This window comes from Narcine bancroftii, chromosome 8, assembly GCF_036971445.1.
Source record: "Narcine bancroftii isolate sNarBan1 chromosome 8, sNarBan1.hap1, whole genome shotgun sequence".
Classification (NCBI taxonomy): domain Eukaryota; kingdom Metazoa; phylum Chordata; class Chondrichthyes; order Torpediniformes; family Narcinidae; genus Narcine; species Narcine bancroftii.
Genome location: NC_091476.1, coordinates 154,764,360 through 154,777,486, shown reverse-complemented (window position 1 = coordinate 154,777,486; position 13,127 = coordinate 154,764,360). Strand labels below are relative to the sequence as shown.

At 43.4% G+C, this 13,127-nt stretch overlaps 1 long non-coding RNA gene across 2 annotated transcripts in view; it reads right to left on the bottom strand.

Moving 5' to 3' along the window:
* The window catches only part of LOC138741414 (uncharacterized), a 45,042-nt gene that overhangs the window by 8,122 nt on the left and 23,793 nt on the right, over positions 1–13,127 (bottom strand). Inside the window, exon 4 of one of the 2 annotated variants that reach the window (XR_011343492.1) lies at positions 10,518–11,133. The exons of the other annotated variant lie outside the window; for it this stretch is intronic. This is a non-coding gene — a long non-coding RNA (uncharacterized lncRNA). Of the gene's footprint in view, positions 1–10,517; positions 11,134–13,127 lie in introns of those variants that run through there. 2 annotated transcript variants of the gene reach the window in all.

Sequence of the window (13,127 nt, the reverse complement as noted above, 5' to 3'; positions counted from 1 at the left end):
CTGAGGCCGGGGCCGCCGCCTCCCCTTTGCTCTTGCCCGGATCGGGGCCGCCGCCGCCTACCCTCTGCCCGGACTGGGGCCGAGGCCGCCGCTGCTTTCCCTGTATACATACATATTATATGTACACACATACATGTGCACAGGCACACATGTACATATTACACTTACATACACACATACACGTACATGTTACCCATGCACAAAATGGCCATGTGGAGCAAGAAAGTGCCTTCATTTGGAAGGCAATCCTCCTGGCCCTTGTCAAAAGGCCTGGTGATGTCTCACTGGCAAGAATTCTACCAGAGGCACTCCATGCCATCCAATACCTCCTATGCACTGCTACAAATACGACCCCTCATGAACACATTTTCCTTCCCCAGGAGGTCGCCGACAGAACCACTCTGCCACCCTGGCTGTCATCTCCGGGACCCATTCTGCTGAGGAAGCATGTGAGAGGCCATAAAACTGACCCATTGGTGGAAGAGGTGCAGCTCCTGCACGCAAATCCACAATACGCATACGTCCTGTACTCTGACAGCCACGTGGACACAGTCCCTGTCCGGCACCTGGCGCGTGCTGGAGACACCCACCTATCCCCAGCCCCAACCACCACATACACACAAGTTGGCCCCTACAGGGACTTGGTACAGGCTATCAATGCCCCCTGGGCACCCACACCACATGCCCAGAACTCTTGCTCTGCCGAGTCGACCACCACGACCACCACCACAGACAACCAGACCCCATCCGCTACAGCAACAGCCTTACACCCCCCCCCCCCCCCCGCCTCAGGACACCCAACCAGCAACGGAGCCGACCAGTACACCGGCTGAACCTCTAGGACTGGGTTTTGTTTTTTAAAGAGGGGGTGAATGTAGTGATATGAATATATGTATATACTGCTGCTGCTCTGTACATAAGTGGCTGGCCTGCCCACTGATGACTCAACCCCATTTAACTTCACCCCCTGTGACCTGGCCATAAAAGTCGACCTCCCTGCCCCCTTCCATTCATTCGAGCACATGGAGTTGGCCCAGCCAAAATCTAATGTGCATTAAAGCCTATCATTCCTCACTCAGTCTTTAGAGTTATTGATAGTGCGAATCAGCATTCAAAGCTGGAGTCCACTTCCCTCCAAGGTATCTCTAACTCGGCAGAGGTGGGGGGGTGGGAGGGGGTGTGAGGAGGGAAGGAGGGAGGGGATTCTCCCTCTGTTGTCCTGCACCCTTGGGGCCCACAAGATATTGTCTGAGCTGCTGAGTTATCTTGCATCTGGATCTCCAAGGACGATGATTTGATGGATGTGGTTGTTGTTCATTTAATCATTTCTCCTTGCCTACAATCCAAATGTCCAAGCAATGAATTCTAATAACTCTGTATTCCTGAACAGGGGGGTCAATAACCAGTCTGCCAATATCCAGTGTGCCTAGCATGCCTTGTCTCTTTATAAACTAGAAGAATTTTTGGTCAACTCATTGTGCCCCATTGATAACTTCTTCAGGTTGTGCTTGAACTAAATGATTGATAATATGTTTCTCAGAATCTCAACTGTATGTATGCTTCAGCTTTGAATTTGACCTTAAAGATGACTAACTCAAAGGTGAATACGGAAACACCCACCATAAAGTTCACAAATAAAACACTGAGCTTAATTTTCACCAAAACAAGAAAAAACAAAGTGCTTAATGGCTAGATTTCATCACCTTTTGGACTTGATCCAAAACAGTGTGGAACACTTTACTCACCACAAACCAAGGCTTACCTGAGTAGCCTGTTTGAGGACTGGTGACAAAGTGAAAGAATTGAAAAAAAAATTTAATTATCTAACATTGCAGAATATTTCCGTGGCATGTTGTGAATAATAACATTAGACAACTAATTTAACATGCTGTTTCTGGGAGGACTATACTTTATGATTAGTTTCTCACTGGACCTTTGGGTTCACTGGAGAGTTGAATTAATTTCATGCAATGAGCAATTTTATTTGGCTGATAATTAGTATTAGGATTATTTTATGTTTGTTTTAATTATTTTTCAATTATAAAGAGTAACCAAGAACTTTTTATTGTACCTGTGTATCCATAGATTTCTGGATATTAAGAGGAGCAGTGAAGTGTAGAGTATTAAAGTAAAGGAACAAGCATCATCTTTTTGAATATCCTATTTCTATCTCTTTGGTGTAAAATATATTGCAATTTTTGAAAGCATCGGTATTTGCTGAAGATACTTCAAATGAAAGTCAGTACCAGCTCTGAGCAAGAGCAAAACCACACATTCCATTCCCTACCCTCTCCAAGTTTTTTTTTGATTTTGATACTTATCTAACTCTCCTTTGAATGTTATGAAGCTATGTTTACCACCTCTGTTCATACATTATAGTCCCTATCCGCTCAATGTGTGAAAACATTTTTTGTCCTTCATTATGTTCCCCCTAGTTCTAGAGTCTTTGTCAGAGAATAATTTATTTCCATCTACTCTATTTATCTCCTTCACAATTTTAAATACTTCTATCAGGTCTTTTCTGTTTCTTGGTGAACAGCTGCTGCTTCTTCAGTCTGTCCAAATAATTTAAGTCCTTCATCCCTGGAATTACTTAGGTAAACCTCCCAAAGCTTTCCAAAAGTGTTGCAGCCAGAATTAGAAGCATTACTCAGCCACAGCACAGCCAATTATTTTAATGGTTTGTCATAACATTGTTGCACTGATGTTTTACCTAACCATTCAGGAAATCCATTTTTCAGTGAGCATTTTTAATTACTTTCTCAATCTTCCCACAAATGATGCCTACAACATATACTCACATACTATATCTCCCTCATCTTGTGTCCCTTTTAGATTTGTACCCTCTAGTTTATATTACCCTGTCCCAATCTTCTTTCCAAATTACAATATTTTGCATCACTTGGGATCTCCCATCCACTTGCCTATTCAACCAGGCTGCTTTGTAGTTCTTTCATTTATTACTGTTCACAATCATGGTAAGGTTTGTGTTATCTGCATATTTGGCAATTGAGCCTTTTGTATCCAAGTCCAAATTATCCATATATATTAAGAGGTCCCAGTACTTGGGGAAACCTGTATATTTCACCAGTTAGAAAAACAAACTCTCACTCCTGCTCAAGAAACTGTAGTTGGCTGGAATCTTGAGCAAACAAAGAGAAGCAGGGAAACTCTGTGGCCTTGGAGAGAAATGGGCTGTCAACATTTTAGAGTTAGGACCCTATTTTGAGACTCGTTCCTTGTAGAGTGCTTCAAAAGAATCAGAGACTTGTTGATCCAAACCAAGGCTTTTATCAACTAGAAGACTGAAGCGTATTACATGTAGGTTGACCAGTCCAGAATGACCTGGTCTGGTTAGGAGCAACCCTTTAAGACCTGCCAGTAGGCGTGGCTATGCTCTCAGCCAATCACAATAATCCTACACATATACACATTGGTGATAGAATCTGTACTATCACACACCTACACTGTTTTCTGGTTATTTAGTTGATATTCTATCCATATTGCTCCATCCCTTTTCTTTCATGCCCCCAGTGTTGATGACACATCTATTATGTGAGGTTTTATTAAAAGTGTTGAATGTTCATCTGGGACCACATCAACTGCCTTTTCCCTTTCAACCCTACTTTTTACCTCATCAACCAACTTGATTCAGTTAGACACAATATTTCTTTAACCAATGCATGCTGGGATACTCTAATTAATTCATACTCATCCAAGTAATTGCTTATATTGTCCCTGAATATTATTTGTAGACCTAATTAGGAGGAAGAAGGAAGCAGGAAACAGGAAGGGCTCATGAGAATTATATAGTAGCCAGGAAGGAACTTAAGAAAAGGCTTAAATGAGTTCAAAGGGCACATGAGATGGCCTTGGCAAGTAGGATTAAAGAGAACCCCACGGTGTTCTATGCATATGTGAGAAGCAGAAGAATGATGAGAATGAAGGTGTTGTTGCTTAAGGAGGTTAGCGAGGTCCTAAGTTAATACTTTGCTTCAATATTCACCAGAGAAAAGGACCTCGATCAGTGTGAAGTCGGAATCGAAAAGACGTGTGCTGTACACTGTTGAGATTAACAAAGAGAAAAACATTCTTAAAAACATTAAGATTCATAAGTCCCTGGGGCCAGACATGATATACCCCAGGTTGCTGTGGGAAGGGAGGGAAGAGATACCTGGGAAATTGGTTATGATCTTTGAATCCTCCTTGGCCACAGGTGAGATGCTGGAAGATTGGAGAATGGCAAATGTGGTCCCCTTGTTTTAAAAAAATAATAGGGAGAATCCTGGGAATTATAGACCGGTGAGACTTACATCAGTGGTGTGCAAACTATTGGAGAGGATTCTTAAGGATAGGATCTATGACCATTTGGAGAAGTACAGTCTACTCTTGGATAGTAGACTGGCTTTGGGGGTCATGCCTCACAATTGAAATCGATGAAGGTAGAGTGGTAGATGTTGTCTATATGGATTAAAATTTGGCTTGCATATAGAAAGCAGAGAGTAGTAGTAGATGAAAAGTATTCTGCCTGGAGGTCAGTGACTTGTGCAGTTACACAGAGATCTGTTCTGGGACCCCTGCTCTTTGTGATTTTTGTAAATGATCTCGATGAAGAAGCAAAAGGATGGATCAGTAAGTTTGCAGATGATACAAAAGTTGGAGGAATTGTAATTAGTGCTGAATGTTGTTGTACATTACAAAAGGATATAGACAAGATGCAGAGTTGGGTGGAAAAATGGCAGATGGAGTTTAATCTGGAGATGCACTTTGGAAGGTCAAACCAGAAGGATGAGTACAGAGTTATGGTCTGATACTTAACAATTTTGAGATACATCCTTAGGATAGCTAAGAAGGCCTATGAATTTATGGGCCACATTAATAGCGGAATTGAGTTCAAGAGTCAAGGGTCAAGAGGTCATATTGCAACTCTACAAATCTCTGGTGAGACTACACTTAATGTATTGTGTTCAGTCCTTGTCACCTTATTATAGGATAGATGTGGAAGCTATGGAAAGTATGCAGAGGAGATTTACCAGGATAAATGAGGCAAGGTTATCAGAGATGGGACTTTTCTCTTTGGAGCAAAAGGAGGAGAGGAGATCTAATAGATGTCTGCAAGATTCTGAGAGGCATAGATAAAATGGATAGCCAGTGCCTTTTTCCCAGGGAGGGAATAGCAAACTCTAGGGGCATCCCTACAAATTGAAGCAAAGACATTTTAAGGGAGACATCAGGGTAAATATTTTACACAGATTTGCAGGGGCCTGGAATGCCAAGCCAGGGGTGGTGATGGAGGCTGAAATATTAGAGGCATTTAAGAGATTCTTATATAGGCACAGGGATAAAAGAATAATAGAGGTTCATGAGGGTTTAAGGTAGTAGTAATGGTTTAGATTTTTTGGAGTTGTTTTTGGTAGGAATTTATAAGTCAGCACTACATCAAGGGCCGATGGGCCTTTAATGTGCTGTTCTATGTTCTAATTTTACTCACCACTGAATTTAAAGAAATTGGAGTGTAATTACTGGATCGATCCGTACATATTTTCTTTTGTGTAAAATTTGCAATTTTGCAATCCTCAGGTATCACCCCTAAATCTGTAGATGTTTACAAGATTGTAAAGCAGATTCAGGGTCTGTACATGCTTTTCCTCCTCTTGTTTCTGATGTTTGTAGAATAATTAAGTTTGTAATTTAATAAAGTTCTGTGGCGGCTCACCACTAGGCAGGCGAACCGGTCCCACTTGTAAGCCATGTGGCGGGGCAGCCGGCCAAAATGGTGTCGTCGGGGGATTCCCTTCCTCCCAGCTCGGGGCTCAGAGACCCGCACTGGGGACCACATGACGCCGAGGTGACGTCAACGCCCTCCAGCGCAGTTCTCAGCCAGGTTCGGCTGGGAGTATAAGTGCAGCCCAGGAGCCTGCAATAAACTAGTCTGCTCACTGAGCTCAACCCATCTGGTTGTGAGTGTTATTGCAAGAGCAGGGTAGCCGCTGCTACAAATGGTGACCCCGACTGGTTCAAACTTCTTTGAACCCATCATGATCGAGCCTGGGATCAGCGCTATAGCTATAAAGCTGCCTGAATTCTGGGTTCAGGAGCCGGAGACCTGGTTCGGCCACACAGAGGCCCAGTTTTACCTCCGCCAGATTTTGTCTGACATGACCAAATTCTACCATGTGGTCGCTGCCCTAGACCAGGCCACTGCAACTTGTGCTGCACCTTGTTCAGCACCCACCTGCCGAGGACAAGTATGAGACCATCAAGCGAGTGCTTACTGGGTCCCTCGAACTATCCAGACACCAGTGGGCTGCTCGGGTGCTGCACCTCGACGCCCTGGGGCAGGTCCCCGATGAAACTGATGGACGAGATGCTCGTGCTCATGGGTGAGCACACCAACAGCCCACTTTTTGAGCGCATCTTCCACGAACATATGCCCAGGGACATCGGCTCGCTGCTGGTTCAGGAGAGCTTCACGGACCCGAGGAAGGTCGCCCAGAAAGCCCAAGAGCTATAGCTCGCACGATTCTCGGCTTAGTGGTCCAGCAGGTCATGAGGCATGGGCACGACCACATCAAGCCCACCCCTAGTGCTGCGGTAGAGCACCCGGCCCCTGCAGGGGCCCCCAAGAGCATAACCAAGGCCACAGCATCCATTACAGGCCTCTGCTTCTACCACCAGCGCTGGGGAGCCAAGGCTTGGAAATGTTGCCAGCCCTGCTCGTTCCAGGGAAACAACCAGGCTGGTCGCTGTTAATGGCTGCAGCAGCTGGCCAAAAACACAGCCTTCTCTACCTGCGGGACTTAGTCAGCAGCCAGCGGTTCCTCATTGACACTGGAGCCCAAATCAGCGTTTTCCTGGCCACGGCCGTCAAGCCCAGGAACCGACATTGTGGACCTCCCCTCTGTGCGGCCAATGCAATGGCAATCCGGATGTATGGAGACAAGACAGTCCACTTCCAGATCGCCCAACAGAATTTTGCGTGGAGGTTCACTGTCTCATCCCTCCTGACTGCTATCCTGGGTGCAGACTTCCTCCTCGCACATGGGCTTCTGGTGGACATTTGAGGTAGGCGCCTGGTGGATGCCCGTACCTTCCAGGCTGTTCACCTCGATGCCTCCCGCTCAGAGCAACCGCAGATGGCCACGATCATCATGCCCAGAGATGAGTACCAGTAGATCCTGTACGAGTTCCTGACACTCCTCAAGCCACAGGTTTCTGCTGCCTCGCTGCATCACAGGGTGTTCCACCACATCCCCACCCAGGGCCCACCGGTTTCACGCTAAAGCACGCTGGCTCCTGCCTGACAAGCTCCAGGTAACGAAGGAGGAGTTTTCACACCTGTTGGAGCTGGGGATCATTTGGCAGTCTGACAGCCGACGGGCCTTGCTGCTCCACCTGGTCCTGAAAGTCTCTAGCGGCTGGCATCCCTGCAGAGACTATCGACGGCTCAATGATGCAACTGTTCCTGACTGTTACCCCATCCCTCACATCCAGGACTTTATGGCCAACCTGCACGGCGCGAGGGTCTTCTCCAAGGTTGACTTGGTGCGTGGATATCACCAGATCCCGGTGCACCCAGAGGACATACCCAAGACGGCCATCATTACCCCCTTTGGCTTGTTCGAATTCCTGCGCATGCCGTTCGGGCTCAAGAACGCTGCTCAGGCTTTCCAGCACCTCATAGACTCTGTGGGCAGGGACTTGGATTTCGTCTTCATTTATTTTGATGACATCCTCGTCACCAGCAAAGACCGGGCGCAACACAAGGCCCACTTACATGCTCTTTTCTCCCGGCTGGCCAACTTCGGCCTTACCATCAAACCGGCCAAGTTCCAGTTCAGGAAAGAGTCCATGCAGTTCCTGGGCCATACCATCATGGCCGAAGGAGCCACACCTGCCGCTGCAAAGGTTACTGCTATCAGGAAGTTCCCACACCTGGACAGCCTCAATGGGCTGCAGGAGTTTGCAAGTATGGTCAACTTTTACAACCGCTTCATCCCAGGAGCTGTGCGCATCATGCAGCCGCTGTTTCCCCTCATTGCAGCCAAGCACAAGATCTCACTTGGAACCCAGAAGCCTGCACCACATTCGAGGCCACCAAGGCTGCCCTGGCGAAGGCCGCCATGCTCGCCCACCTACACACCGACCTGCATATGGCACTCACCATTGATGCCTCTGCCACAGCCGTCGGTTCCGTCCTGAAGTAGCAGGTGAATGGACATTGGAAGTTGCTGGCATTCTTCAGCTGCCTGCTTCGCCTGCCAGAACGCAACTATAGTGCCTTTGACCGTGAATTACTGGGCATGTACCTGGCAGTGAGGGGAGGACTTTTACCATTTTCACAGACCACAAACCCCTCATCCAGGTGCTTGCGATGGCAAAGGATCCCTGGTCGGCCTGCCAGCATCATCACCTCTCCTTCATGTCGGAGTTTACCACCAACGTTCGGCACAAGGTGGGGAAGGACTGATGCCTGGCCTCGACTTCGACCAGCTCACCTAGGACCAGGAAGCGGATGAGGAGACAAGGGCCTTCAAGACCGCAATCACCGAGCCTGTGGTCATTGCCCAGCCCAAGAAGCAAGGCCGCCCGGCAAAAAAGTACATTTGCACCAGTTCTGGGGGGGGGGGGGGTGCTGTGTGACAGCTCACCACAAGGCAGGCGAACTGGCCCTGTTTGTAAGCCACGTGGTGGGGCAGCCGGCCAAAATGGTGCCGTCGGTGGTTTCCCTTCCTTCCAGCACGGGGCTCAGAGACCAGACCATGTGACGCCCAGGTGACATCAGTGCCCTCCAGCGCGGTTCTCAGCCAGGTCCGGGCTGGGAATATAAGTGCAGTCCAGCAGCCTGCAATAAACTAGCCTGCTCACCGATTGTGTGTGTTATTGCAGGAGCAGAGTATCCGCTGCTACAATTCCTGTTTACGGAACATGGCTTGTTAATTAACTAATGGGTTAACACAAAGTGAACATGCAACATAAGAGAGATCATTTATTTTGATTTTTATTATTTTAGATCATTTTCGTTTTTTCTTCTAATTTCACATTTTTTCACCCTTTCATTTTTACTCTGTCCATCATTCCTCTGCCTCTCCTTTCCATTCATCTTTCCTCCTATCTCAGTCCAACCCTCCCCTCTTCTTGCTTCTAATCATCTTCACTTTTTACCCTAATGCTGCTGGAAATTATATATCCTACCCTGGATTTGATGGGAACATTTTGTGTCATCACAGCTACTTCAGTGAACAATGATAATCAGATAAGCTAATGCTTAGATCATTTCATAAAATTTATCCATAGCAACCTGCTAACCTGCCTTATTTAATTAAGTGAATGAAAATAGAGAGAACAAATATTCAGATGAGTGGTTTTTTAAAACCATGGCACATCACCTCATTTATCAAACCAATGGTTTCAAGGTGAAATCCTATCTCCAGATTTCATTAACTAGGTCCAAGTGTTCAGCAATAGCAAGAATTTTAGGGGCAGATAGTAGATGATATCCGAAGCAAACAGTATGCCTGAAAAGAGGACTCTGACGGAGGCTGAAAAGGGAAAAGCTATTGGCAACTTTTAAGAGGAGAACAATTGTCTGGCTGAATCATGGTGTGTCTGATCATTGCAAAGCATCGGACCGGAAGCCAATACAGAGGATCATCAAAAAGGCCAAGAAGATAACTAGATTCTCCCTTTCCTCTATTAATGACATTTACAGGGATCATTGCTTAAATAGGGCTTAAAGTATTATAGAAGACCTTTTTTAATCCAGCACACAGTATGCTTAACCTACAACCAGCAAGTAGGGAGTACAGGCGCATCAAAATTGGAAATACCAGGCTGTGAATCAGGCTCTGAGATTGATGAAGATTATCCTGTAACCAAGCAAATCATTCCAAAATATTTATATATATTTATTTTTAATTATATCTTGATATATATCTATATATATATAGATATATATGTGTGTGTGTGTGTGTGTGTGTGTGTATATGTGTGTGTATATATATATTTTTATTATTTATATATTATATATATATATATATTATATAATATATAAATGTATGTGTGTGATTATTATTTGCTGTGTATTTTGTGTGTGTGTGTGTTTGTGTGTGCATACACACATGTGTATCGTGGTCTGGAGAAATGCTGTTTTGTCTGACTGCATATAGTCAGGTGATAATAAATTTGAACTTGAACTAAAGTTTGCCAAATCTGATAGCAAGGAGAAACAGAGTGAAGATGGGTATCTTGCCTTATTGCCCCATGAAATGAAAAATGATACTTTAGCTTAAGTGCAAAATTGTGAAATAGAGAATCTATCAGATTTGCTGGAAGGCAGAAAAAAACATGCCTGATATTTCTCTTGAGGTCAGTAAAAACTATACATAGGTTTGTGGCAGCCCTCAATCAGATCCAAATGTGTGAATGATTGATAACATTATAGCCATATATACATTTCATTTATTTGGATTACATTCCATTTTCACATTATTTTGAATGGAAGTTTGAGCCATTTAAAGAGCGAACAGCAAGCTAATTTTATTTGTCAAATGCTTGGGCCAAGCTTTATCTGAAACATTTCCATGCTTCAGAAATATGATTGTACTGTCAGAAGAAATATTGTTCCTTTTACTTGAAGGAACAGTTATTGCTCCCAGACTGATAATGCATAAGAAGCAAATATAACACTATTCTTGAACAAAGTTCTCTTCTCCCCAACAGACATAATAAAAGAGCATTAAAATAATAATAAGAAAATTTGTGGAACTGACTAATACATATAATTTTGTTGGACTTGACCCCTTTGCATCCTCATTACATATCCCAACTCCTGTTCTCTACAGCAATTCATCTGTTTATTGGTCCTATTTATGCTGTCTGCTATGATGCCCACCTTGATAGTTTATTCTAAGACCCAATTAAGATGCTCCAAATTTTCTAAATCTTCACTCAGCTCTCCCTTTGCTTGGACAAGTGTGTTTAATGCCTGACCTTATCATGACCATGAACCTTGATGAGATATAAAAGATGATGTATTGTAGGTGGTAATCCTCGCCAACTTTGTTCTTCAATCTTAAGCACAATTGCAGATCAGTTGAAGGTTTATGTCATTGAGATGTGAACTCAAACTTTCTTGATTGAAGTTTATAAAATTATGAAAGGCACAAACGGGATACACAGTCAGATATTTTTCCTATGGTAAAAATATCACAAACCTTTAATAGCACATCTTATAAAGATAACTAGATTTTGGAAGAGCAATGTAATAGGTTCAGAGATAGGAATCTGAACATGATAATTTGTTCATTGTCATAGTCCCTTGTAATATGAAAATTTGCATGAAACTATTACTTGCTACAGTTGAATATAAGTTGAACAGAAACAACAACAAAAACAACTAAAATCAATAGTAGGCTTAATTGAATTAAAGAGTCAATAAATACAAAAATATGGATAGATATTTAGATACAGGGGTGGGCAATGTTTTAATTTTTGATTTAGAATATAGCACGGTAACAGACCATTTTAGCTCATGAGTCTGTACCGCCTAATTTAGCTATATCCCCAGTAGGTACTCATGGGCTGAAATGACCTGTTACTGTGCTGCATGCCAAATTAAAAATTAAAAGGTTTCCCAACCCTAAATGCACATAAAAATTGACTTAGCAATAGTGAAGATTATTCTTTTGTAGTGTCAGATCAGTCTCTAGTTAGTATAACAAGGGGAGGTTCAGGAACCTGGCAGCTGTTGGAAAGAGACTGTTCTTAAACCTGGAGGTGCTGTTCTTCATCTGCCTGAAGGTAGCAGCGAGAAGAGGTCATGATCAGGCTAAGGGGGTACTTTATGATGTTGGCTGCTTTCTTGAGGCACTGCCTCACAAATGAATTATTTAGATGGGAGGTTGGAGCCTGTGACAGATCTGACTGTGTTTGTTACTTTCTACAGCCTTCTGCATTCCTATCTGTTAAATTTCCAAACCAGGCAGTGGTGCAACCAGTCAGTATACTTTCCATAGTGTATCTGAAGAAGTTAGATGGAGCATTTGATGACATGCCAAATCTCCTCAAACCCCTGTAAAAGTAGAGGCATTGGTGTCCCTTCTTCATGGTTGCCTCAGTGTGCTGGCTCCTGGAGAGGTCTTCTAATATATGGACTCCCAGGAAGACTTTAATGCTCTCTACATCTGTCCCATCAGTGCACACGGGTGTGTGTGGTCCCTCAGTTTCTCCTTCCTAAAATCAACAATAAGCTCCTTTGCCTTGGTGATGATGAGATTAAGACCATTTTTCTGGCATCACTCAACCAGATTTTCAATAGCCATTGAGTATTCATAGACTTTCTGAGGTGAAATTTCTTTTTAAAAAATATGTAACACCTATTGTTGAATATAATTTTGGTTAAAATTGGTGTAAATATATACTCAATCTTCATTAGAAAGTACTTATAGATTTTCAGATCTACAAACCTACTGGGAGTACTCTGATATCTTGCCAAAACAATGACTTACAATGGGCAAAATGAAGGTATGATTTCTAACTATAAAGAAACTGAAAAAAAATTAATGCCAAAATGATTAGTTAGCCACAACATATTAATTACAGTCTGTGAATGGAAGTTTTAATGTCTCCCTGACCCACGTGGTTATGGCCAGGCTATTAATCCCCATGCTGAGATCATTAAATTGTCAGTGGTATAATATTAAGAAGAGGGTTCAACACCCTCAGCCATATTTATCTGACAGGAGTGCTCAAACCCTGTTAACATTATACCTTTAACAAATTTTATGATCTCAGCATGTCGAGCAATTGCCTTGCTGGAGAAGAGATTAAATTAAGATCTCAAAATCTAATATACAAGACAAGGTTGAAAATACACAAGAATTCCTTGCATTTTTAGTAAGAACTAAACATACACTATACCACTATACTAAATTGCCTAAAATTCAGTCCTATTGATTTCAATAAACTTCACAATTTTTGAAGCAACAATCATTCTACTGGAATCAATAGAAAGTAGGGTATGCTACTATTATGTGCTTATCACGTGACTAATTTCTCACAATAGGGTCCTAAGAAATGCTATTGGGAAAATATTTCATTATTTATCTTCACTGTGAATGTAAAAG